Source organism: Hylobates moloch, unplaced genomic scaffold (genome assembly GCF_009828535.3).
Source record: "Hylobates moloch isolate HMO894 unplaced genomic scaffold, HMol_V3 SCAFFOLD_23, whole genome shotgun sequence".
Taxonomy (NCBI): domain Eukaryota; kingdom Metazoa; phylum Chordata; class Mammalia; order Primates; family Hylobatidae; genus Hylobates; species Hylobates moloch.
In genome coordinates, this window is record NW_026652298.1 from 1,782,921 (window position 1) to 1,810,166 (window position 27,246).

Here is a 27,246-nt window from a genome sequence, read left to right on the forward strand (position 1 = left end):
TGCTCGGGAGAATGGCATGAACCCCGGAGGTGGAGCTTGCAGTGAGCCGAGATCGCACCACTGCACTCCAGCCTGGGCGACAGAGCCAGACTCCGCCTCAAAAAAAAAATGATCAGCCTGGACTGTATGACTAATTTTCCCTTCAGTTGTTAATCTCACTGTTCTTTGTTGTCACAGATGCGCAACACCTTCTTCACTTGTTCTATCTGACACTCAGTTTTTTTGTTTTTTTTTTGTTGGTCATTGGTCATTGTCATTTGCTTTTTTTTTCTTTCTTTCTTTCTTTTTCTCTTCTTATTTTTAGAGACAAGGTCTCACTGTGTCACCCAAGCTGGAGTGCGGTAGCATGATCATGGCTCACTCCAGCCTTGACCTCCTGGGCTCAAGTGATCCTTCTACCTCAGCTTCCCAAGTAGCAGGGATTACAGGTGTGTGCCACCATGCCCAGCTAATTTCTGTATCGACCTCCAGGACTCAAGTGATCAGCCCATCTTGGCCTCCCAAAGTGCTGGGATTATAGGCATAAGCGACCACAACCTGGCTACGTTTTTTCCTTTTTGTTGAGCAAGTAAATCTGTATTCCATTACTTTGCTTATACATAGCTCTACCTACTCATCTGACTAGACTTGTCTGTATAATGACAAACATATATGTTTTTTAAAGTTTCTCCACTAACTTTGTTTCCAGAACAAAGTTCATTGTCTGAGTCTTTCTTGCTGTGTCTATCTACTGTTGATCACTAGTCACTCTAACAACTTATGAAGCATTTAACTTTTGGCAGGAAAAAAAGCTGTGCTTTCAGTAAATTTTACACATGAAGTTATGTTTGTATAGGTTTAGATGTCAAATAAGTTTGGGGATGGACATTTCAGGAGAAATTGCAACCTTGCCACTGCCCCTGATACTGTAGGATTTAAGTTGCAGCCTCTGCTTCTGGGATCAGCTCTGGGCAGTGATAATCTTTAGACAATACAGCAAACAATTTAACCTGATCCAACTCTTAACTAACTTAAATTTTTACACCAAAATACTTATGGAGATAAAAATAATTAATAAAAAGTGATAAATCAGTTTGAATTCTTGAAACTTTTAGATTACATTATTTTGATTTTGTTTCTAGCATATATTCAACTAATTTGTAGATAATAACTTTAATTCATTTTAATTATAAAGTAGCACATGAAGACTTTTGAATATATTAACAGATATATTGCTTCTAATCTAGGGAATATTTGAACGACAATTGGGATAGGAGGAGAGATAGAAAAAATTCCTTCAGAGGTAGATGCCTGAAAGGAAGACACACATATTTGGTGCATAACTCATTTTATCTTTTGTGAAAGAATCTATCTAAGACAAGGAACTAAAACTCAAGTGTGTCAGGGGCCAGGCCTGTGATATAAAGGAGTGAAATCAGCTGGTTGTTGGCAAGAAGTAGAGGCTGGAAAACTGGAAAACACGTGGCCTGCTATTCAGATCCACCTATCTGTGGTTATCTTATGGTATTTCAAAAGAAGCCAGAAACCCAGATTAGCATGTGAAATCATTCATTATTCAAATTTCATTCAAATGTTTGAAAACCTTATAGGCCCCTCCTCCCCACCAAATATCTGTAGTCTCCATTGTAGCCTGTGGGCTGCCAGTTTATAATCTCAAATATAAGCTTTATCAAACTTATTTCATACATATTTGAACTATAATTCTCTGCTTCCAGTGAGGACTAGTCCATGTTAGTTTAGGTCCCATTGACGCTAGTATTTAATAAGGACTCAAAATACATTTGTTGAAAATACGCTGAGAATTGCCTATTACAGTATAATCACACCTTCCTCTTTATACTCTTATAGTACATTGGGCTAATGTAGCTGATTACTAAAATGGGGTTTTAGACATACCCATTCTATAAACCCTAGTGAAACTAGTATATTTTTGATTATTAAAAATAAGTAGAAATTAAATTTGCTATTGCAGCATATTGGTGGTTAGAAATTCTTAATTTAATGCCATTGATAATTTTTATTTTTAGCAATGTAAATGGTGATTAAATGTTCTAAGATCAGCAATTTTTACTTTATGTTTTCCTTCTTATACAAATAAATCAGTTTATGCATTTATTTTCCACCAAAGTTTGTTATTTGGTTTTGCAGAGTTGAGTAACACAGAGGAATGCATAGTGTAGCACATGAGCAATATTATGAAATCTGTTTGAGGGCCTGCAGTGCCCCCCAAGGCCATAGATTCTTGTGTTCGATCATTTCCTTGAATTGTTTTCAATTTGTTTGAATGAAGTGTTCAAATTTGTACTTATCAATAACTTATTTAGATATTTGAGTGTGATGTGTTATAAAATTATTTTTTGGTTGCTGTTTATTTTTTGGTTTGAAGGGAGAGAGTTTGTGTAATCATTATCTGTGTTAAATTTGCTGTGAAAGAATAAATCAGAGGGAATTATTTAATTATCAGGTTTTTAATTTGTATTTTTAATGCATGATTTTAATGTCTGTATGAATCTCCTTTGTTCTCTTTTCACAGGTCTGCCCGTGAAGTGGGCTGGCATCATTCTCCAGGGATTTATCAGGGACCACAAACACCTGTGTATCACCTGTAAAAACATTTATTGGTGCAAGCAAAACCTTCCAGCAATCTCAAACAGATCTTTAAGGGCTGTTTTTCTTTTTTTTTTTTTTTTTCAACTTTAAGGGTTTTAAGTACCTGTTCCTGATGTGGAATATCTTGTTGCATCTTCTCTGATGCTAGATAGAGGCTGAATCTGGACTCCAGGAGCTCATTGACTGTTTAGGGAGTTCACTGTCATAGAGGCAGCACTTGAGAAATAGTTACCTCTTCCCACGTGAGCTATGCTGCTTTGGCAGTGTATGGATTATGTATAAAGGGTGCTACTCCAACTGAACTATTGAATTCTATTATCACCTTTGCTATAAAGCCATATTTTATGGTGGAGGCAGTCAATAGCCATAACCACACTTGATACTACTTCTTCTGTAGGCTGTTCTATCAGCCAATGGTATTACTTTATATTTATACATATCATGAGATTTTGTTCAGTGTGTGCAAGCTGTGGTAAGACAGCTTTAGTGATGCATTAACCAAAGGTAAGACATTTCAGTGCAACAAGGGTTGATAACCCATGGCCAAAGTTTGAGTGACTATGAGGAATGTGTTACCTATAGGAGGTTTCGTGCTTCAGGTTGGAATTGGAGTCAGTGAATGAGAGTAGAAGAAAATGAGAATAAGACATGGAGGAGAAGTTATCAGTCTACCAATGTTAAAGTCTAAAAGCCTGATAACTTAAAAGTCTTAGTCTGATATCAGAAAGGTTTATATCTATGTGTTTCTGTAAAACTTGAACAGAAGTTTGGGGGTAGATATTTATTAGGGAACCATTTTTACATTGGATCAAAACATGTAAGATAGGTAACAGTAATTTCTTCTGCTTCAATGACTGTGATAACAAGACATATTAGCCAGAAAAAAAATGGAATGTATTAAAAAATAGAGTTGAGTGATTTTTATGAAAAAACATATCTTGGATTAAGGAGTATGTCTACGAAGGTGGTGGGGCTCAGAACATGATACCCCAAAGTATGTTGTCTTGGCATGCTGAGTACTTTGAACTAAAGGAGATTAGAAGGCCTCATAAGCAAGTTCTCTTGACCTTCTCCTGCCTTCTTGTCTCCTGTCTCTCTTTTCCATCAGAAGAGAGTCATGGAAACCAGAATTCCTCTTTCCTTAGGGGGATCATAGAAACTAGAAGTCTTTTTCCCCAAAGCAATCCATAAAACCTAGAAGGGTCACTTCCTCCCTTCTTTCTTCTCCCTTGAAGATCCTTGTTCCAGAGGGACCCTGCTCCATACCATATGTGGGGGGGAAGGAATGCTACACAGAGAGGCCAAGAAGAACATGAATAGCCAGGCTTTGCCTGGTTCCCCCCTCAGTCTATTACCATTCGATTATTTCCGATTGTCCAATCACATTTCTACATGACTATCCATTTGTCATTGAAACTAAACATAACAAAGGGCAGTTTTTCTTTGGGTCTTTGGGCCTTTCTTTTCTGAAGGCTCCCATGTCATGTAAAACTTTGAATAGATACATTTGTTACACTCTTCTCTTATTAATCTTTTGTCATAGGAGTATCAGTTGTGACCCGTATGATGGGTGATGAAAAGTATCACACCTTTCCACTTCTAAAAACATAACTGCTATTTCTGCCCTTAAGAGTTTGTTTAGGCTAATTTAAGGCCAGAAGAATTTCTTAGATATGGTGAACTAAATGAAACATAAATATGAGATACATATATTTTCATCATTTCTATGAAAATATATAGTGCTAACTTTTTTCATCGAAATTGTTCAATACCCTAGTTACATTTACTTATGATTATCATTGTGTAAGAATCATAAGTAAAAAGGATTACTTAACTAATATAAAATTATGAAAAAGGACTTTATTCCTAGTTTAAAGAAAATAATTTTTTTTTTCATTTTTATGTCCAAGAGCTTTTAAGAGTGTTCACGAAGTAGGGATTGTAATGCCTACTTGACTGGCTGGCTGTGAATAAGATATGTGATGATATGTGAAAACTACCACCAAAATGTCTAGAAAATTTAGGTGATCAATAGATACTTATTTCTCCACCTCATCTCCACTCTAGCCCCTTCCCTTCCACCTTACTTTTCTAATCTGCCTCTTATTTGGACCATTTGAGGTCATTATTCTACAAGACATATTACTTGGTGAGTTTCAAATATCCTTATTTTCTACCTTTAATTGCTTAAAGTGTTTCCTCTTAAGCAAGCTATACATTTGACTATTTTACATAAATAAATATTGTTTTTTAAGTCCTGTATTCCAAATGCCCCTGGGTCATTTGAACTATACCACATCACACATAGTTCTCCAAATAGGACATCAACTTTGACAATGTGCTTCTGATCATTCTGCTTATATTTCCTGGTATGTCATTAATTGCTCTATTGCTTTGGTATTCAAAGTATTTGCAAATATCTTATTTTTGACATTTATAGTACATTCAAATAACTTTTATTCTCTGATAAATAGTGACCTTTTTCAGAACGGATATCATGTTACTTTCAACTTTGTATCTCGGGTGCATAACACAGAACCTGGTCTTTATTAGGAATGCAATAGCGGATTGTTGAGTAAATTAGACCACCAACTATTAACCAAATATAGAAATCAATGAGAGCTGTGAAGCCATGCACCAACAAAGTAGGTTTAAACCTTTGATTAATGTCCTGATGAATGAAGGATGAGATTTAGATACTCAACACACAGCAAGAGTGTACCCAGGATGGCGTGGTACTAACCCCAACTTCTCTCTTTTACCCCTTCTGATCAGGAAACATACCACAGTGCAGGTGAGTAAGAGTTACAATCTTTCGAAATAACCATGAAAATGTATTTTAAAAATAATAAAATCATTTCTAAATTTTTTGTAATTCCTTCAGAGGTATGCTTCTAAAAGGAAATGATTATGAAGGAAATTGTCTCTATAATGGTTAAATGCACTACTGTTTTTTACATAAGGAAATATTTTTGTTTAAGCACAAGACAGAGTGGCATTATGTTTCCTGGAATTTACTAGGCCTTTGACTTTGCTAGTAATGTTACCTTTCATTCTTGGAAATTCACAATGAATGTTGAAGTATCTGAAAAGTCTTGCAGTTGAGATACAGCTTGGTAGGGATCTGAAAAGCATATGTATTAGCTACATACCAATTATAATCATTTTTTACCTAAGAAAGTCCTGAAGTTTAACTTGTCTACACTTTCAGTTAAACCTTTGATTTTCTAATATTGATCTAGAAAATGATTTACTAGAAGATTCTCGATTATAGAGGAGTCCAGCTTTCACCCAGAGGAGGAGAATGTAGAAGCTGTCTCCATATTAGGAAAGCATTTTATTAGTTTGAGATAATTTTAGTGCCCAGGTATATACTTCCATAGTATATTTTGTCTATACATGTGTTACATTTATTTACTGTCCTAACAGAGGAGAGTTGAGCAGAATATATGACTTAATAGTACTTATCATCTATTTTGTAGTACTAAGTTTAATTCCTTTTTATAGTGTTAGGATTAAGTTATATTAAGCTATCAAACAAGTCCCAAATCTCAGTGGCCTAAAACAATAAAGATCTATTTTTGGACCACGCCTCATATCTGTTCTGGTAAACTAGGGATTTTCTTCCACTTTGACTTCACCAAATGATTGAGGCTGATGAAGAAGCCACAGTATGGAAACTATCATTTTGACAATTCCGTGTTTCTGCTTGGAAGTGACGTAGATCACTCCCACACAAGTTTCTTTGCTAAAGTAAGTCACACACACATATGACATCAAGGGAATAGGGAAACACACATTTCTGTTTTACTCAGAAGTTAAGAAGAACCTAATATTACCTAACAGTAGTAATGCTACCATATTAGTCCGTATTTATGAGACTATATGCCAAATTAGAAAATAATTACTTAAAATAAAATAATAAATTTATTTAAAAACAAAACAAGCAAAAAAAACATGAGAAGACCAAAGATTGCACCTAGCCTATGCTGTGGTTGTTTGGAAGAATGGCATTAAAATCCCAGAATGACAGCAGTAACCATTATATTACACATCACTTAGAAGATTTTACAACAAAAATCTAGTATCACAGCATAGCAAATATTCCTATATACTTTCTCTCCACAGATAAGGCATTCTGATTGTTTTGCATTTCCCCATAAAATCTATTTTTCAAACTTCGCACTGAGAAACACTTGTTATTTTGCAAAAGCCTTTACAAAACCTTCAACTTACAATTCCTTAATTGATGGGGTAGATATAGCGGAGAGTCACATGTAGTCCACAGAATCATTTAAATTTTCTGCCTTAAACATATTGCAAGCGTGATAACATTTTACAGGTTCTCATTAACTGTCTTGATAGTCTTATAAATTGATGTTTGGCAAAGAGCAGTTTCTAATATACACGAATAATTTGAGAAGGATGGTGGAGATGGTATACTTACATGGCTGTACATATATAACTCATGAAAAGGAAAGATAAGGCCCAAAGAATGCCTGATTTAGTTTGGTGATGCAAGGTAAATCCACTAAGATTTGGTGTACTGAGAGCGTGGAAAGTGTTCTAATATACAAAGAGGTTTGTTCTTTTGTTGAAGTTTTGAACTTTTAGAGACAGAATCCTTGCTGTTAATTTAGGTAAGACGCACATCCCAAACCTGCACTAGGACCTTGGTTAGCTGCATATTCTGGGGGAAGATTGCCACCTGCTGGAATACCAGCACCATTCCCTCAGTTTTTATGGTCGATGTAAATATGGCTCCTTTAAAATAACATACCTTCCCACATTTATTTCAACACAAACTCCTAGATATGAAATTAGTGTATTTTTCCTCCGAAGTAAACTCCATATGACCTGTTCCAACCGTCAGCTGCTACTCCTCCCTGTTTCAGGTATCAATCCTACAGTTCTTTGGGGGTATGAGAGACGAAGTTCTGGTTTTCTTAATTGCCAGGTAGGCGTCAGTTGATATCCTGCCGCAATCAAACCCAGCTATTACGTAATAGATAACCATTCTAAAAGAAAAAAAAGTAGCATGATATTTAAAACATTTGAACGCTTGGAGCAGTTCTACTGTCTAAAAAGTGTTCACCTTTGAAATATATTTTTGACCACATATTACAAGTTTGTGAACAAGAAAAATAATACTACAATTTAAAATGTATTCATACAAGCAGCAAAACTGTTGGTGGTTCGTCTAGGCAAATGGCATAGAGCCAAAATTATACTTTTCCATTCCGTTATCACGGTGCGGACTTTTGTAACATAGCAAGGGAGTTCAATGCCATCTTTTGAGTCTGGAACGAATGGTGGATTTGAGACCACTTACAACTCCATCATCCATTTTAAAGGTAAAATTGTTATAAATGTTATTGGGTTGATAAAACTTAATGGTTTGAGCAGATGAGCATAAGGAAAGATGAGAAGAGGATTTAAAGACACAGAACAGCAGCATGAGGAAGAGTGCCAACTGGAGGAGTAGGTCCATAATAAGAGAGGTGCCTGATAAGAGAAAATGGGATAGGAGTGAGGGATTAAGGATAGCTATTAGAAATGAAGGTGAAAAGCTGAGGTAGTGTCTATGCAGGAGGCAATGTGACATAGAAAGAACAAAAGAGCAAAATCAAAACTTTGGAATTGCACAGACCTGGGTCGTCAGCAGGTCTGCTTCAACTGCTACAAGCTGGGAATAACAATTTCCCCATACTTTTTACTTCTATTAAGTTAGACAGTATCTATGACACACTGAAGCTCTTGAAACATAGAGTAAACATTTCTCATTTCAATAAAGAGTTTAAAAGAAAAAATACAAAATTAATAAAGATGAAAAGAAAGGTAAATACAAAAGAACTTCGGAAAGAAGAGCTGAGATGAAAAGAATTAAAATAGCAATAGCGATAAGAAAAATCAGATCTTGATGAGAAAATTGGTGGGGTAATAACAACAGTAATTGTTCAACATGATGCCCATATTATCAAAAGAAAGTAAAATATGCAGGCAGACAACATTTGCATTGGCCAAACCACACCAAATAAACAATTTAGCTATTCGCATTGACTTCCTATCCACGTGAAAGAAATTTCCATTTATCAGCTGTAAATTTTTAACTCACCTCTCGAGCTACACTTTCACTTTTCAACAACTTTCTGGACATTTCGGTTTAAATACCTCACCAAAATCTTTGACTCCAAATGTCAGTAATGAAATTTTGTTATCTTCATTATTAAATTTGACCCTCTCTCCCTGATTCTTTTACTTGATAATTAGCATCACCATTCTCCCAGGACAGTGGCCACTTAATTTAGTACTTCTACTTTTCCTCTTTCTCTCTCTTCACCTTTCCCATGTGGAAAACCACATACCATATTTATGGTAGTGATAATGATGAAAACTAGAATGTATATATTATTTTAGAATTTATCCAACATTATTTAAACTTTTTCTAAAGATTGTTCTGCTGAATCCATTTCTCTGTATCTGTTTGAATTTTTTTCCTTAAGTTCTTAACATGTCAAGACCTTCCATGATCTTACACAACTTGGTTTTTAGATTAATTTTCTTTATGTCTTCCCAATATCCTGTTCCAACCTGTTTTTTCTCCAAGATAACTGGTTATGTCTTTCTCCCTGTGTATCGAAAGCCCATTCATATTTCAAGACCCTGATTTGATGCTATTTTCTCTATGATCATTTCCTAGTAGCAGGCCAGCCACCCAGGAGTTGCCAGATGCCAGTTTCTTCACCACTCAGAACATTACTAGAATTAACTGGAGTTGTTTCTGACCAAACGGATACATACACACACACCTATGTATTCTCAATTACTCATAGTGATTTAAATTTAATGTTATTAAGAAATTCATTACATTGCTACTTTGAGGCCAAATAATACATAGTGTAACTCTGCTTATTTGAAATTAGTGATCTATTTTATAATCAAAATGTTAAGTCTTCCCAAGTTAGTTATCTGTTTAGAGCAGGAATTAAAAAAAAAAAAAGAAAAGAAATAAAGAGGTAATAGGGACCACATCGAATTGGTTAACTGTTTTTTTTCTTTTTAAATTTCTTTCAGAACAGTGACACTTCATTGGCCAGTGGAAGAAATTAGTAAGTGAATTTATTTCTGTACATAATATTTATGAATAGAAAAAACACTTTCTGTCCGTATCCACTAAGTAAATACTGAACAAATAATGTTTTGAAAGACCTTGACTGTATTAGGCTTTCTAATGTTTAGAGTCCTCTGAGTTTATGTTTCTTATATTTACTGTTTTTTTTTTTTTTTTTTTTTTTTTTAAGAGTTTAGCATAGGTTTGCCTTTTTCCCTAAGTCCCAGGAGGGCAGATTTTCTGTCTTAGACAACACTGTGGTAGAACAAAAACATGAACAATTGAGACGTGGAAGTCAAGAACAATACTCTCCATGTTAGTTTCTGGGCACAGAGCCTAGTAAAAATTGGCATTTTGTCTTACGGTTATCATTGGTGATACAGATGAAATGAGTTATGAAGACTTAACAATTAACCTGAATTTTAGGTTATTACAATATCACTAATGACATAAAATACTCAGGACTTCATACACACACACACACACACAAACACACAAAAAATCATATTTAAAGGTAGAAACAAACTCAGTCTGTTTACTCAGTAAAGACTATGGTGTTCATAAATGCAAGTGTTTAAAAACGAATATACCCTTAATGCAGCTGTATGAGTTTTTTAGTATTTTTTTCTGAATTTTAGATTTATAAAAACCATGTCTCAGCTGCTACCTTTCAACAATTTTACTCTGAGGCAATAAATAATTCAATGTGCTAATTTGACAGATGACTCTCCAGGAGCCTCCTACCATTACTAGCATCATTAGGCCATAATATGCATGACGAGGACGGGCCATTCAGCAAATGTCCTTCACTTGTTTACCCCTAAAGAGCTGTACTCTGCACAATTAACTAATGAAGCATTATGGGCCTTTTTTTTTTCTTCCCTGCTATTTCAATATATCAATGCAGAGAGTCGAGGGAAAATACAGTCTGTTTCCTTTGGCTAGATCAGTATTTATGGGATGGTTAAGACTGCACTGTAGCTCCCAGATGAATAAGGTGAAAATAATAAGTTGGTCAAAATGGATCACTGCCATCATTATTATTATTTCCTTTTCCTTCCATGATTTGTGAAAAAAATGTTAAAGGAATTTGGTGTTGAAACGCAAGAACAAGACAAAAGATACCAAAAACAGTGCTCAGATTTTCTGCATAATATTTGCTGATTATCAAGAATTTGTACACTGTCTTCATCAAGTTAGGTAATTTTATGTTCACCTAAAATCTTGACCACATGTTAATTTTCTCAGATTTCTATTCAAGTTTAAAATTAAATTCCAGTTAAAAAATATTGAAATAAGAGTGTGAATATGGGCTTTGGTGCATATGAATCTCCTCTTACCATCCAATACAACAAAGCATGTACCTACAAAGGTTCAAATGAAGTCACTAAGTCCATGTCTAAACAGTTTCATCCTGCAAAATTGGGTTAAACAAAGAAACATCATCTGACTAGACTGCTGTTACTGTTTCAGTGAATTATTTGATTGCCAAGACATTTTGTTGCTCAGAAAAAGTGGCTTAAGGTAGAAGTGAGTTTAGGGACCTGTTTGTTGCATTTAGAGTGTATTATAGGTTCTTAGTTTAAAAATTATCACATCCTTTACCATTCCTAGTATTGTTTTGTGCTTTAGAGTGAAAAAAATAAACTCTGCTCGAATCATGTCAATTGACATAATAGTTGATAGGTCCTAGGGAAAGGACAGTTACGTTTTTCTCTTTCCAACCTTCATCCAGACCCACAATGATGTTGATGCTATTTCTAAGAGGTAAGAGTCACAACTATTCTTCTTAGATGTAAAACAATTTTATCCAGTTGAAAATATAGTTTCAATGATAATTATTATAATGCTTCTTTTTCCCCAAAGAAACTAATAATACATAATAACAATCATTGTGATATTAATAATAATAAAATAGCTATAATTTATTAAGTGCCAGTTTAGTCTGGGCCCTTTGTTACATGCATGAGAAACATGAAAAAATGGTGCGAAGGGCTTGCTGGTTCTTTTACGAACTTTGAGGTTAGAAAAATTTTCACATTAAAAGAGGAAGAGAACCATTATATTTTAAGAGTTCTGTAGACAAATTCTGGTAGATTATCAACATCCTGTCACCTTTATGGGAATGCTCAAAATCACTACTACTATATACTTCCTCATACTATTCCACTTGAAAAATCAATCTATTCATTTCTTCTTTCAGTAAAATCAATTTTAAGCATGCTAACCCAGTAATAAGCAAACTTAGTGGAAAAATAATTTAAACCCTTTTTAAATATAAATGTGCCCAGTGGTCTTACTATAACCTGGTAAATTACAGAATCATTGAAAATCTGATATTTCTGATATTTTGTATTTAAAAAATTGAGTGCCGTTAAAGTTTTTTAAATATTTGTTTTTCAATCCACATATAAAAGTGGAATAAAATTACTAGAGCATGTAAAATGTATTTTTTTCAAAATGTACTTACAAATGGAAAAGACTACTTGAATGCCAAGGAAAGCAGTAGTTTCTTTGCTTTTATATTGGAGAGAAGGCCATGCATCATCTCTGTGGAACATCCTATCCATAAAAATCTGAGGAACAGTTGTAAAAAGTGGGAACACTTCCAAAAAACTATGCTGGAGGAATTTCACAAGACTGAATACATTTAATGCAAAATTTCTTTAGAAAACATAAAAATCACCTTTTTATACCCGTTCTTTTCTTTTCCTTACTTTCCATGCCCATCGTTTCCATATGAAACCTTCCATATGGTTTGCTTAAATTCTTCAAATGTAATGAAAATTATTAACATAAAGGTCCAATACATACTTCAAATTACTATTGCTATTTGAACTATGTATTGGACCTTTTAATCTGGTATTTGTAACTCAGACATTTTATTAAGCAGAAAAGAGACCAAAATGTGGAATACGTGTAGAATAATTAAATGCTTTGTAAATACAGAATAGGCAAACTTCATTTTAAATATTCAATCATTTTATCCAAAAGAGCTATCTAGCAAAAATAATATGGGTCAGAATATTATATAATTAATACAATTACATCAACAATTTTAGGATTTTGGCATTTAAAATGTGCCAAGTATCACTAACAAGCACTGAAAATTACTTACAAATACTGCATATTCAAGTTTATTTAAAAATACAGTTTCCATAACACAAAAGCTATAAATCAGTACTCAATGAGATTCAAAAATTATAAGTACTAAAACAAATGTATATAATTTCCATATGCATTTATCTATAATCAACAACATTTAACCAAAATTATCTCAAATTTTATATTACTTCTAATGAAATGTGTTCTTGCTTTGTGTAAGAAAAAATTAATATCTACGTGTTGTATTTTTCTAGAGCTTTGCTCATTCTTATGTAGTAATTTCTTTTTTTAGTGTGATTTTGCTAAAAATTCAATAATGTACCATTAAAAAAATAATACTTGTACTAAATACATCCAAGAGAGGCACTCTCCCATACATATGCCACTTAACTGCAGGCTCACAGTTCATCGGAGACATTTCTGTTTATTTTGATATCTTTTGTTAAGGAAATCCACAGTAACAATGATGACCAGACAAAGAGAGGGAAAAAAAAAAGCCATTCATCCATTCATGGGTAATTGAATTCCCTCATATTTCATAAACAGACTGCCTATCTGTAGGGTTGTGTTTTATTTCAATAACTTTCTTTAAAATGCTTTTCCTTATAAGATGGGGAATTACAATAATGTTTAAGAACTCAAGGTCAAAACAGTTTTTAAGTTAGTTTATTTGATGGATGCATTGCTCTGAGAGGAGGCACCCCCTCCCTTTCCTCTCCCCTCTCTCCTACAAATTGCCTTTAGACTGGATGTTTATTGCCCAATGTAAAGAACAAAACAGGGAAGTAATTAAACCTAGAATTGCCTGCTGGTGCTTGTGACATTCAGGCCATGGGCCTGAGCCTAAGAGTCCACCCAAATCTGCAAAGAAGGAGCCTTGGTTCTGAAACAAAGCCAAGCAGCAAGACATCATTACTGTTAATTACCCGATAAACAAAAAGGACTTGGTGTCGTGGCAAAACACCAAACTCAGTGTGGCAGCTGATGCTGTAAAAGACAGTTGGCCTTACTTTGTCCTGTTGAGCATTGTACTGTGAGATGATCCACCTCCATAAAGAGCTCAAGTAATTATACTCCAACAACTGTGTTTATACGCTCTGTACTCACTATTGTGCTCTACTAACAACAAACAACCTGTCCTCTGGAAACAGGTGGCATCTGCTAAACATCAAATAGAAAAGAAAAAGACATGCTCTCAAATGGTAATTTATTAATTGATAAGCCAGAGGACAAAGTACATGAAAGCAGGTGAAAAATATGGAAGTACATTGTTTAGGTCCCTTATTAAATAAATATGAATTAAATAAAATATGAGATCTATTTCTCAAAATAATCACTGGCTTTTGTGACCTACCTTGAAATATAATAGCACAAAAGAAATATTTTAATAAGAATGTTATTTATTTGTGACCTACCTTGAAATATAATAGCACAAAAGAAATTTTAATAAGAATGTTATTTATATATTGATATTTATATTTCATATATGATATGTATATATCTATATATGTATTTTCATTTTGTTTTTATCTTTTTTATTCTGATTTTCATTGATTATGCATGAAAATCAACCAAAAAAATATTTAAATGGAGTGGAGTGGCAGACACGATTATGTCAAGCTCAGATGAGATTGTGTCATAGAATCCTATGTCCATACAGTTGCAGGACATGGAGTTAATCAAGTGGATTTGGGTGTCTTTGGGAGAGCGACATAGCATTAATGGCATCATCAGATAGATCTGGTTAGCTTCTTGTCACCTGGGGCATGGCCTTAGGTGAATTAGACTTACAGAATCAATTTCTTCATATGTAAAATAAAGTTAATCATACGTTTCTCTCAGCGTTGGTGTGAGGAGTCACAGATGTAATGTATATGTTCATTTAACAAAGTGGCCAATGCATACTAGGATTTCAGTAAATAGTGGTTTTGGTAGCCAATTGGAATAAATTACTCATGTTTGAGGCAACCGGCTATTTAAGACAACTAAGAAACACAGAGTGGGCTGAATCATAGCTGATTTGGTAAGTATGGGAAGGTAAGCAAGTCATACTCTCCACCAGTAGATACCCTATCAGCTAAGGCAAGGACACTCAAAAGCTCTGAGGCCCAGAATCTTCAGTGCTTCAGGCATTCCTCACACGCTTTACAGGATAATGGGATGGTTAAAAGTAGTGAATTTAGATTTCAGAATGACCTACATTCAAGTCCATGCTTTGTGGGTTGCTATTTCTGTGTGCCTTGAAAGATGACTTAAATTTCTTAACTCATATTCTTCACCTAAAAAGTGAGATGTACAGGTCTAACCTCTTTAGAACATGAACTACCTAAATTTGAATCACAGTTTCATGATTTACCTAGTTACTTATCATATCTCTGATTTAGTATCCTCACCTTATACTGGGAACAAATATTATTACTACTTTATAGGATTGTTAGGAAAACTGAGTCACTCACTAGCCCTTAAATTGGTGCTTGGAACATAAGAAATCTGTACTATAATGTGCTTTTATTACCAGCTATTTAGGAATTTTTGAGCTCCATTTGAGACCTTACCTACTTGTGATAGTAAATATGATTAGTAGTAATCCCCACCTGTGCATGGATGCCACCACGTGGCATGCTCTCAATCCTCCATGTGCTTTTCTGAGAGACTTTGCAGTTTACCTTCACATTTACTTACAAGACAAGGACACCAGTATGCCCACTACTATTACCACATGACACTCTCCATGTACTTTCCCTCCTACTTTGGCTCACCCTATTTTATAGAAAGTCTTGGCAAAGTAACTTGAAAAGGCTTCTCTGTTGCCACTGCTGTTATAGGATCTCAAGTGTCTGTCATTCAAGCCCATTCAAGCATCCTGTTCTGGTAGTGGGTTTCTAGCAGACATGGAGAAAAGGATACCTCCTTAATTCTCTGGCATACTTTGTCATCTGTAACTCCTTATGTCCGTAAGAGCTCTTGTGAAATCAGCTCCCAACTCCGACTTCCCTAGGCCTCCAGCCCAGCCCACTCTCGGAAGGGAATAAAGCCCAAGGTCATCCTGTTCACTGCCACGGGCTCCCCACCACATGCTTCAGGCTTGTAATGACGTCATGCTTAGTGGGTGAAAAATGAAAAATTTATTATTGTTACTTATGTGTCCTCTCATGTAGACCAGCGTAATTATTTTTTTAATTTTGGAATTCATGGAAGTTAATCAAACTGAATTTGCATATTTGAAGCCTTAGAGACTGATTATTTCTGAAGAACCATATGCCAGTGACTGTAAAATTCTGCTCCTTTGTTATACAGTCCAGTTTCTTGCTTACCTTTCATGATAAAAGAATTAGTCTGACACAGCACTCTATTCACTACTGTACTGTCGAATAGTAAACTTTTCTGATCTTTTTATGACTGCCAATAATTTACATAAATAACAAGAGCATTGAAGTGCACACACTACAGTTCTAGGGAATGAAAGAACCATTACATTTAGCTTGGTAAGTAAGCATCCTGAATAAAATCCACCAAGAAATCATAAAAATAACAACACACAGATTGTTCTTTATATTTTTGTGTCCCTTAGCTCATGTAATTCTAAATTCAGAAGTAATCATTCAAATTCAAATTCTAAAAGGTATGTATTCTGAAGTTGCCATCATCACTTGCTTAAGAACAATCATAAGCTTTAAGTAAGTTGTTTAAAATGTCTACATTTCTTAGCAGGAACTTCCATCCACTATTCAAAAAGGGGCTTTTCTATGTACTTTCTATCATCCTTTTTTGTTGTCTTGCTGATTAAAACCTTTACTGTAGAAACTTTTTGCTACAGTGTGTATGCACACATGATATTACAATAAATCATGTGCCAAACAATACTGATAATACATTGTAAATTTATATTAAAGTGGTCATTATATTAGCATTTATATACATTTATATGTTATACAGAGGACCTAAATAACTTGTCTCAAAATGGTAAAAGTAAAGGTGTTATTCAGGTAATGTAAGTGATTTTTCAAGTGTTAATGAAAAGTTGAAAATGTTGCTAAGATGGTAATAAGATGTTACTAAGCAAAGATGCTTAAGATGTATGTTTGGAATAGAACAATGGAACCTTGTAGGTCTTGCAAAGCCAGTCTGTAAAATGGATGTAGATGACTCTGAGTGATTACAGCCAGCACACCAACCTTGAGCAATACTTCACCAAGACATAGATTATGAAGGCATATTCCTTGCTTCCTAACGTCACCTCCACAATATTTTCATCAGTGAATGCAAAGCTATTGCCATTTTCGTCTTTGTTTCTCTCACTATACGGTATACTCATGTTCTCCAAAATACGCTGTCTCCTTAAGGAAGTTTTATAGTATTTATAATAATGAAGCACTTGGAAATTGTAGAATAGAAGCTAGTTTCTTTATAAGTATTGATGTCATTTAAATCCTAAATAGGAACTCGGGATCAATGTATTCAAGAATCAAACCAAAACTGTGATTTAACATAAACTGTTTTTAAAGATTATCATCTAAAATATAGTTGTTCTAAATTTCAACAATTTTAAATATTTTTATTAGCTTAATACATATATTGAAGAGGGCAGGCATTTTTTACACTAACCAAGCTATTTATGCTGACTTATCAAATATTTACTGCTGTTTTTGTTATGTGCTTCATTCTATTTGTGTTAAATGACCTTTAGTCTCTAGTCTAAAGCAATAAAGTGAATGCTTCCTGTCCTATCGATTAGGAAAGGCCTATTTTCACACTAATAAAATGGGAAGGCTCGTTTAATAAAATACCTTTTTCTACCAGTGGCCATAGGTGAACTGGAGACTTGACAATGCTGGCAAAGGTCAACTGAAAGGACAGAGGTCAACTCTGTGGTAAATCAACTTCCAGGAACAAATCACTGGACACTATAAAAATCAAAAGTGGTTCTTTAAGAGACCAACTTGACCCTCCTTAACCAGAAAATAACATCTGACCTGGCAGTGAAATGTATCACAACATTTCAATTAAAACTTGGCAGGCACACTAGCAGCTTACTGTTCTTCTACAGTTGACCTTGTTACAGAAAAAAACAGAGACAGGAGGGGAAAAATGGATATTCTGGATTCATATTGCATAACAAGTATAATCTGTACAGTAAGATTTTATCAGTTACGTGAAGTTTTCTAGAAACTAGATTAATATGTTAAGAGTGAATAAAATACAATTTTGCATAAATTATTTGCTGTTCAACTCTTTCAGATATCTGATTTTTTTTACGATATTAAAAAACAGCCTGTCAATGTTATCAGCTAGGCAATAACCTGAAGGTGTTATATTTTACATACAAGTACATATCTGGAGTTTGGCAGGGCAAACAAACATTCTTAAGTATCCTCCTTTTAAATTTATTTTTGCAATTATCTATATATTTATATTTTAGATTTGAAGTAACTTAATCATATGATTTTCCTCTCACATCTACCAAACAGAAGTATGATAAAAATAGAGAAAAAATGTATCTTATACATGCCAGTCCTTTTGGGTATGGTAATTATGATCTTAAAACCCAGTATAAAGTACAATATTTAAAAATGAGTTTTGAATCTAAATGGCATGTATGGTCTCAGCTGTTCTCATCACAATGGAAGCACTAAGAAAATGTGAATAGATTAACTCAAATGGCATCACATTTTTGAACACAAAGGGTCTTTATAAAAATTTTAAAATCTGAAGTTATCTGGGCGTAGCAGCTCATGCCTATAACCCCAGCACTTTGGGAAGCTGTGGCAGGAGGATTGCTTGAGCCCAGGAGACTGAGGCTGCAGTGAGCAGTGATGATACCACTGCGCTCCAAATGGACAACAGAGTGAGAACTTGTTTCAAAAAAAATCTGAAATCATATAAAAAGTTTGTTACTTCCCTTGAATTATTTCACTGCACATTGTGGCTCACGTGTATAATAAAAGAGTCATAGGAGACAGGGACATTGGCCTCTCCTTTTCCAAAGGTTAACTTTGTGACTCTTCAAAGGCTTATCATTGTACCTGTCTCAGTGGCAGAACAAGATTGCAGAAATAGATAATTTTAAAGATCGTTATTTTATCATTAAATGGGTATAATCTCTAAACTTTTCAAATAATAATGATGCAATCCAAACAAGTTACGGAATCAGGATAAAGTTTAGGATTTTATGACTTTCAGGAATTAGAAACATTTAAATGTACAGGTTTTGGTAATATTTTGGAAAAAAAGATACCATGCACGTGTTGCCTACACTATGTAGGCAACAAATTCTAAAAGAGATGATGGGGCTACTGCTGTCGAGGTAACAGAGGCAAAAATGAGGGAAGTAGGTAAGGTAATGGTATTATTATGTTTAGATAGCTATAGATTTTTATTTATATATTTATAATCATTGTATCTATTTAATATTAATGATAATACTAAAATATGTAAACATATTCTAGATCATTCAGCTAGTGACCTTATAACAGATGTCAGTGTTTGTATTAACAATTTCATTTTTAATCAAATTGGAATTTATCAGTACTTTTTAATAACCACACGCTCTAAAGTAAAGACCTGAGGTGAGTGGTATACATGAGGGATTAAGCAACAACCCAACACTGCAAATGAAAGTTTCACAAAAAATCAAGTAGAGCAAAGTCAGGGGTGGAAGGAATCAAAGCAGCATAGGACTCACTATAAAACAGTGATGAAAGGAAACTGCAGTGACAATATTCCCTTGCAAAGTGCTTATGTAATTGGTTTCAGCAAAGCATTTTCCATTATTGCATTCATATTTATGTTGGAATTGTATTAGAATTTGACTTTGTTTTTCATTTGTAGTAACTTTTTGTAGAATGAAAGCTAACTCAAAGGAGGAGAGAGTGATACACACTGGGGGGTCATGTCAGTGTGGAAGGGTTGGGAAAGTGTGTTTTCAAGGTAAATGGAGTAGCTAGATGAAGACTCGAGGAAAGATAGGACTTAGAATAGTCTCTGAAGAAGAACTGGTAGCTGGGCAGAGAGAAAAAAGTGCTCTCTGCCTGAGATGAAATTGGAGATTGTTGGCAATGTTTAAATGTTCTTTGCAACTTTTGTGTCATGACTTTATTATGGTTTTAAATTACTGAAATACTTAAAATAGAATTTTAAAGGAACTATTTACAACTTACATGTTAATGTTAGTAAATATGTTTATATTCTCAATCCAGAATGTTGCCAGTCAATATATTTCTGAAAAGGATTCTCCTAGGATGAAGCAACCACAAACGTTCCATGCTCAGAATTCCCCTCAAAAAAACCTTCTGCAGAAAGCAAATTTAGCTGACAGCTTTCAGCTGCCATCATTATTGATGCATCAAGGTAGTCATCCAGGGCCACATTTACTTTACATTGCTCTCATCCACTGATTGAATATACTTTGCATATATCATACTTGCAGTAATCTCGAAAAATTAAAGATAGTTATTTAAATGTTTAATATTATATACTATGCACATTTATGAAGAAAGAAATTTGGTGACAGAGAGCTTACCAAAAAATGTATAATTTACCATAAAATGTTTACCACAAAACACAAGAAATCATAAATCTTTAAGCTAGATGATCTATAGCTTTTTAAAAAGTTCCAAATTGCTAGGAAAAAATTGTCTTTTGAATTTTCTTATAGTCTTTTTCTCTGAGAATGTCATCTAAAGAGATTGTTCACGAAGGCTGTAACAGAAACTATAATTAATAATATTTATCTCTAAAAAGTAAAGATGGAGAATGAGAAATATTTTCACATTTTATATTCAGTTAATATTTTTATAACAAACTGCATTACCTTTGCCTTTAGAAAAAAATTATAAAAGTCAGGCCCTAAAATTTCTGAGTTGTCAATATGTTTACCTTTATACTATTGGTTTTATGAAGTAAGTGCCATAGTTATATATTAAAATTATAATCATATAATTACATGATCAACATATCATATTTATACATAAAACATAAGTAAGAATTAATATGTTCAACATTTCAAATCCCTGTAATTTTCTTGACCAGAAAACTGGCTTAGAAAATCAATTGTATTTCCAAAGTTCATGTATGTATGTTTTGATAGAGCCAGCACTGGAAACCCTGTCTTTTGACTCAGTCAATCTATTAGACAAAAGTCTTTTAATGAGTGTATTCTATATGCCATTCTACAGTAGATGCTGGGGATACAACTGTAAGCGAGGCAAATGCTATCTCTGCCTCCATGGGACTTACATTCTATCACAGAAGGTAAATGTAATCAAATAATTAGAAGTTTTGAGAAATATGCTTAATAGGTACCAAATGATTTAGAAATATGTAACAGGGATTCCTAATCTAGTTGGAGGGATTGGGAAAGGCTTTCCTATTGAAGTGTCATTTGGGTTAAAACATGGATGGTTTATTTTTATATTTACTTTTTTTTTTAAACTTGACTATCTTATCCTATGCCATGTAGCAGGTTGTACTAAAGTGGCAATTGCATGCATGTTTCAAGTCATTATTCTCGGTGCCTACTTACCAGGCACTGAAAATTCCCTTTACATCTAGTATGTACTGTTGCATTATGCAGGGATTCATGTCTATCAATATGATCAGCAATATTTCAGCCACAGCACTTATCAACCAAGGAAACACTTTCTCCTGAATACCCTGTGTTTTCACCTGAATTATTTCTGAACCAAACTGGGTCCTTTATATGTAGAATCTCTTTTATCCTTATATAGAAAATTAGTGTTGAAAGGAGATTAAAATATTAGTATTAAAATATTTTAATATGTGGTAATATTAGAGATACAAATTGAGCAATTATTAAATAAATGCGATAAACTTTCTATTGATAGTGATGTATTTAGTTTTCATTGCTGCTATAACAAATTACCCCAAACTTACTGGCTTAAGCACTACAAGTTTTTTTTTTATAGTTTTCCAGGTCAGAAGTTCAACATAGGTCTCACTAAGCTAAGTTCAAGTTGTGCACAGGACTGTCTTTCTTTCTGGAAATCCTGGAGGAGAATCCATTTCCTTTCCATTGCAAATTTATAGAAGCTCCCCACATTCTTTGGCTCATGTCCTACTTCCTCTTTCTGCAAAGCCAGCAACATTACTGTATCTCTCCAACCACTCTTCCATAGCCACATCTTCCTCTTACCACAGCTGGGAAAGATTCCTTCCTTTTAAAGACTTAAAATCATTATACTGAGCCCACCAGATAATCGAGGATAATCCTCCCTTTTTAAGTCTTCAATTTAATTACATTAGCCATATCCTTTCTGACATGTAAGGTAACATATTGTCAGGTTCCATGGATTAGGATGTGGATGTCTTTTGTGGTGAGGGGGCAGGCATTATTTTGTCTACTTCAGGTTGAATATTATGCTTAATCTTTCATGTTCAGCTACTTGGTAAAAATAAATGAAAATGTAATTTGTAGAGAAGAGAAAAAATAGATTAAATATTAGTATACCAGAAGTATTTTAAATCCTCCCTTTAGAAATATCTTCATTCAAAATTTGTAAAACTTGTCATGAACCTCAAACAGTAAACCTTCAGTAGGCTCCATAAAACATGGTTTGCAAATGGCCAGCCTATTATATTTGAAATTACAGAGTTGCGATACAAAACTGACGGCAATAACTTCTCTTTGTGGTAGCAGAAATAAAACTAACACCAATCATGTCACATAGTTTTGTACATATCAGAAATCTATAAACATTGCAAATATAAAATAATAATATTCTAAATCACATTTTAAAATGCTCTAATGTAGGACTAACAATAATGGGCTGGTCCTACATTGAAAATTGTTAAAATTCACAAGGTTTCTCATTAAGATATTTTTCCTTTGGTTTGTTATCAAGTCCTGTCAAAGTGGTGCATGTAAAATACACCAGACATGGAGACTGGGGAGAAGGAGCAGTTTTCTGTTTCTTCCTTTGTTCCTCATGAAGCCAAGCCTGAAGTTAAATGGGGAAAGCAACCTGAATGGAGAGAAAAACTCTCCAAGTCAGAAAGAAAAGATCAAAGCGATCTTTGTCCTTTGTACCTTTAGGTTGGAAAATGAACAATGTCATCACTCAAAGGGGGTTCCTAATATCTTTACTTTCCATTTATATCATTATTAGTTTGTTTCATGTTTGATTTTTCACTGGGCCCATTAAGGGCCTATTATTGTCTACCATATATATTTTAAAAAATTGGTCCTTAATACAGCCTTTGGGTACCAAGAGGGCATAAATTATCTTTGGAGTGTTTTACTATATTCTAACAAGATCGTTCTTCCTGGGAATAGTAAATATGACTTCCAATATACTCCTTTATTCAAAAGCAACAAGTCCCCAGTTGTGGAGACCCAACAAAATTAATTATTTAGCATATTATTTATCTCTGCTGGTTGTATTAGAATTATCTAGAGAGAGAGAACCAATAGGATATATATAGAGAGAAATAGATCTATGAGAAAGCATTTATTAGGGGAATTGGCTCATGTTATTATGGAGGCTGAGGAGTTCCATCATAGGCTGTCTGCAAGCTGGAGAACCAGGGAAGCCAGAAGCATGACTCAGTCCAAGTTCAAAGGCCTCAGAGTCAGGGACGCTGATGGGGTTACTTTCAGTCTGAGTTGAAAGTCTGAGAAACTGGGGCTGCTGTGCGAGTTCTGGAGTCCAAAGGCCAGAGAACCTGGAGTTCTAATGTCCAAGGGCGGGGGAAGAAGAGTGTCAATTCCAGAAGACAGAGAGAGAATGTGAATTTGTCTTTCCTCTGTCCTTTTGTTCTATTTGAGTCCTCAGCCAGTTTCACAATGGCCACCCACACTGAGTGAGAGGACATCTTTTTTATTCAGTCCACTGATTCAAATGCCAGTCTCTTCTGGAGACACTCTTACAGACATAGCCAGAAGTACTGCTTTACTAATTAACCAGGTATCACTGAATCTAGTCAAGTTGACACAAAATTAATCAACACAGTGTTGCATGTCTAAGGCCAATATCCTTAATGAACATAGAAAAGAAACCCTCAATAAAATACTAGTAAACCAAATCCAGCAGCACATGAAAAAGCTAACCTACCACAATCAAGTGGGCTTTATCCTTGGGATGCAAGATTGGTTTATATATGCAAATTAATAAATGTGATTCAACACATAAACAGAACTTAAACCAAAATTCACATGGCCATCTCAATAGATGCAGAAAAGGCTTTCACTAAAATTCAACATCCCTTCATGTTAAAAACCCCCAACAAACTGAACATTGAAGAAACATCTCAAAATAACAAGAGCCATCTATGACAAACTCACAGCCAACATCATACTGACTGGGCAAAAACTGAAAGCATTCCTGTTGAGAAACGGAACAAGAAAAGGATGCCCACTCTCACTGCTCCTATTCAGCAAAGTACTGAAAGTCCTAGCCAGAACAATTAGGCAAGAGAAAGAAATAAAAATTATCCAAATAGGAAGAGAGGAGGTCAAAATATGTCTGTTTTCATACACTATGACTCTGTACCTAGGAAACCTCATAGTTTCTGCCCAAAATCTCCTAGATCTGCTAAACAACTTCAGCAAAGTGTTAGCATACAAAAATCACTGTACAAAAATAAGCAGCATTTCTAAACACCAAAAACATCTAAGCAGAGAGCCAAATCAAGAATACACCCCATTCACAATAGCCACAAAAATAATAAAATCCCTAGGAATACAGTTAAATAGGGAGATGAAAGATCTGTACAATAAGAATCACAAAACATTGCTCAAAGAAACCAGAGATGACACAAACAAATGGAAAAAACATTTCATGCCCACGGATATGAAGAATCAATATTGTTAAAATGGTCATACTGCCCAACGCAACTTACAGATTCAATGTTATTCCTATCAAATCATCAATGAAATTCTTCACAGAATTAGAAAAATATCTTAAAATTCATATGGAACAAAAAAAAGCTCAAATAGCCAAGGCAATCTTAAGCAAAAAAAGAAAAGCTGGAAGCATCACATTACCCAACCTCAAAATATACTACAAGACTATAGTAAGCCAAACAACATGGTACTGGTACAGAAACAGACACACAGACTAGTGGAACAGAATAGAGAGCCCATATATAAAGCCACACACCTGTGACCATTTGATCTTCAAAAAGTGGACAAAAACAAACAACGGGGAAAGAACTCCCTGTTCAATAATTTGTCCTGGGATAACCAGCTAGCCAAATACAGAAGATTAAAGCTGGAAATTTTCCTTACACCATATACAAAAATCAACTCAATATGGATTAATTAGACTAAAATCTAAAACCAAAAACTATAAAAACTCTGGAAGATAACTTAGGAAATACTATTCTGGACATAGGCCCTGGCAAAGATTTCATGACAAAGATGCCAAAAGCAATTGCGACAATAATAAAAAATTGACAAATGGGACCTAAGTAAACTAAAGAGTTTCTGGACAGCCAAAGAAACTGTCAACAGAGTCACAGACAACCTACAGAATAGGAAAAAAAAAATTTGCAAACCGTGCAGCTGACAAAGATATAATATCTATAAGGAATTTGAACAAAATAACTAGCAAAAGCTAAAGAACCTCATAAAAATTGTACAAAGAACATGAAAAGATACTTTTTAAAAGAAGACCTACACATGGCCAACAAGCATAAAGAAATTCTCAACATCACCAATCATTAGAGAAATGCAAATCAAAACCACAGTGAGATCCCATCTCACACCTGTCAGAATGGCTATCATTAAAAAGTCAAAAAAATGACAGATGCTGGTGAGGTTGCAGAGAAAAGGGAATGCTTATGCATTGCTGATGAAAATGTAAACTAGTTCAGCCATTGTGGAAAGCAATTTGGCAACTTCTCAAAGAACTTAAAACAGAACTACCATTTACCCCAGCAATCCCATTACTGGGTATATAATCAAAGAAGTATAATTTTTCTACCATAAAAGCACATGCATGCTTATGTTAATTAATCACAGCATTTCTCATAATTGCAAAGTCCTGAAATCAATCAAGATGCCCACAGATGATAGACCAGATAAGGAAAATGTGGTACATATACACTATGGAATACTACACAGCAATAAAAAAAAGCTCTTGTTCTTTGCGGCAACATGGATGGAACTGGAGGCCGTAACCCTAAGCAAGCTAATACAGGAACAGAAAAACAAATACAACATGTTCTTACTTATAAGTGGGAGCTAAACATTGAGTACACATGGACACAAGGAAGGGAACAACAGACACAGGGGCCTAGTTGAGGGTGGAGGTTAGTAGGAGGCTCAGGATCAAAAAACTACCTATCAGATACTAGGCTTATTACTTGCAAGATGAAATAATCTGTACACCAAATCCCTGTGAACACAATTTACCCATATAACAAACGTGCACAGGTACCCCTGAACCTAAAAGTTAAATAACCATCAAACAAAAAAAGAAAGGAAAAACACTAAATTTCTTCTTCTTTGTACTCATTGATGTGTTGCATAGCTAACAGTGAGATCGACTTTGACTTAGATGGATTGGCTACATTAGGAATTCCATGCAATTGTGATCAGCTCTGAGTACAGCAACAAATACAGGGCTTTCCTGCAGGGTCACAGGTGAAGAGTAGTTTGAGGTCTATATGGTTGAGGAGGGAGGTGAAATTAGAAATATTGTTACAATACTCACAGAAATATTAAAATGTCTCCATACTGTGAAAAACACATTAAAGTACAAGAGTAATCTATCATCCTAATGTATAAATCAATTACTACTTAAAACAGCAAAGATCAGAAGACTACAAATTTTGGTCATGTGCAAACTGGAAATTTGTAATCTGATAAGCTTACTCTAAGACAAATAATCATTTCCACGTGAAGATAACATTTCGTACTATTCAAGTACAGAAAGCTATACTACCCACACAGTCTTCCTAAATAATCTAGCAGCAAAGTATAGAAAGCAAAAGAAAAAATTAATGAAGAAAATAATGGAAACTCAGTAATACTTCAATACTTCATTAGAGCTCTCTTAGTTATTGACAGATCAAGTAGTAAAACAATAAAAAAATTATAATAGATTTAATTAACTTAATTAACATGCTGAAATTTCAGGTATGTGACTTGAATGAAGTGTCCCTCAAGCAGAAAGTATAATTTTGCTGCTAATGATCATCGCACATTTATAGAAATTGAGCATGTAATAAGCCACAAAAATCAAATAGCAAAATTTACAAAATACTTATGTGGGCACTAGTGACATAAAATTAAGAATTAGGAAGATGAACAAAAATGGCAAGTTATGTGAATTTTAAGAGAAAACTTCTCATATTTAGGTCTACTTTCAAGCATTTTTAATCAAATAAAAAATACACATGAAAACTAATAAGGCCACATAAAATCTATGAGCTAGATATAAAGTTACTGTAAGACACAA

At 34.3% G+C, this 27,246-nt stretch overlaps 1 long non-coding RNA gene across 1 annotated transcript in view; it reads left to right on the forward strand.

The window, feature by feature from the left end:
• The first annotated feature begins 11,456 nt into the window (after positions 1-11,456).
• The window catches only part of LOC116462669 (uncharacterized), a 34,281-nt gene continuing 18,491 nt past the window's right edge, over positions 11,457-27,246 (forward strand). The window contains exon 1 of the long non-coding RNA XR_004246426.1: positions 11,457-11,488. This is a non-coding gene — a long non-coding RNA (uncharacterized LOC116462669). The remainder of the gene's footprint in view (positions 11,489-27,246) is intronic.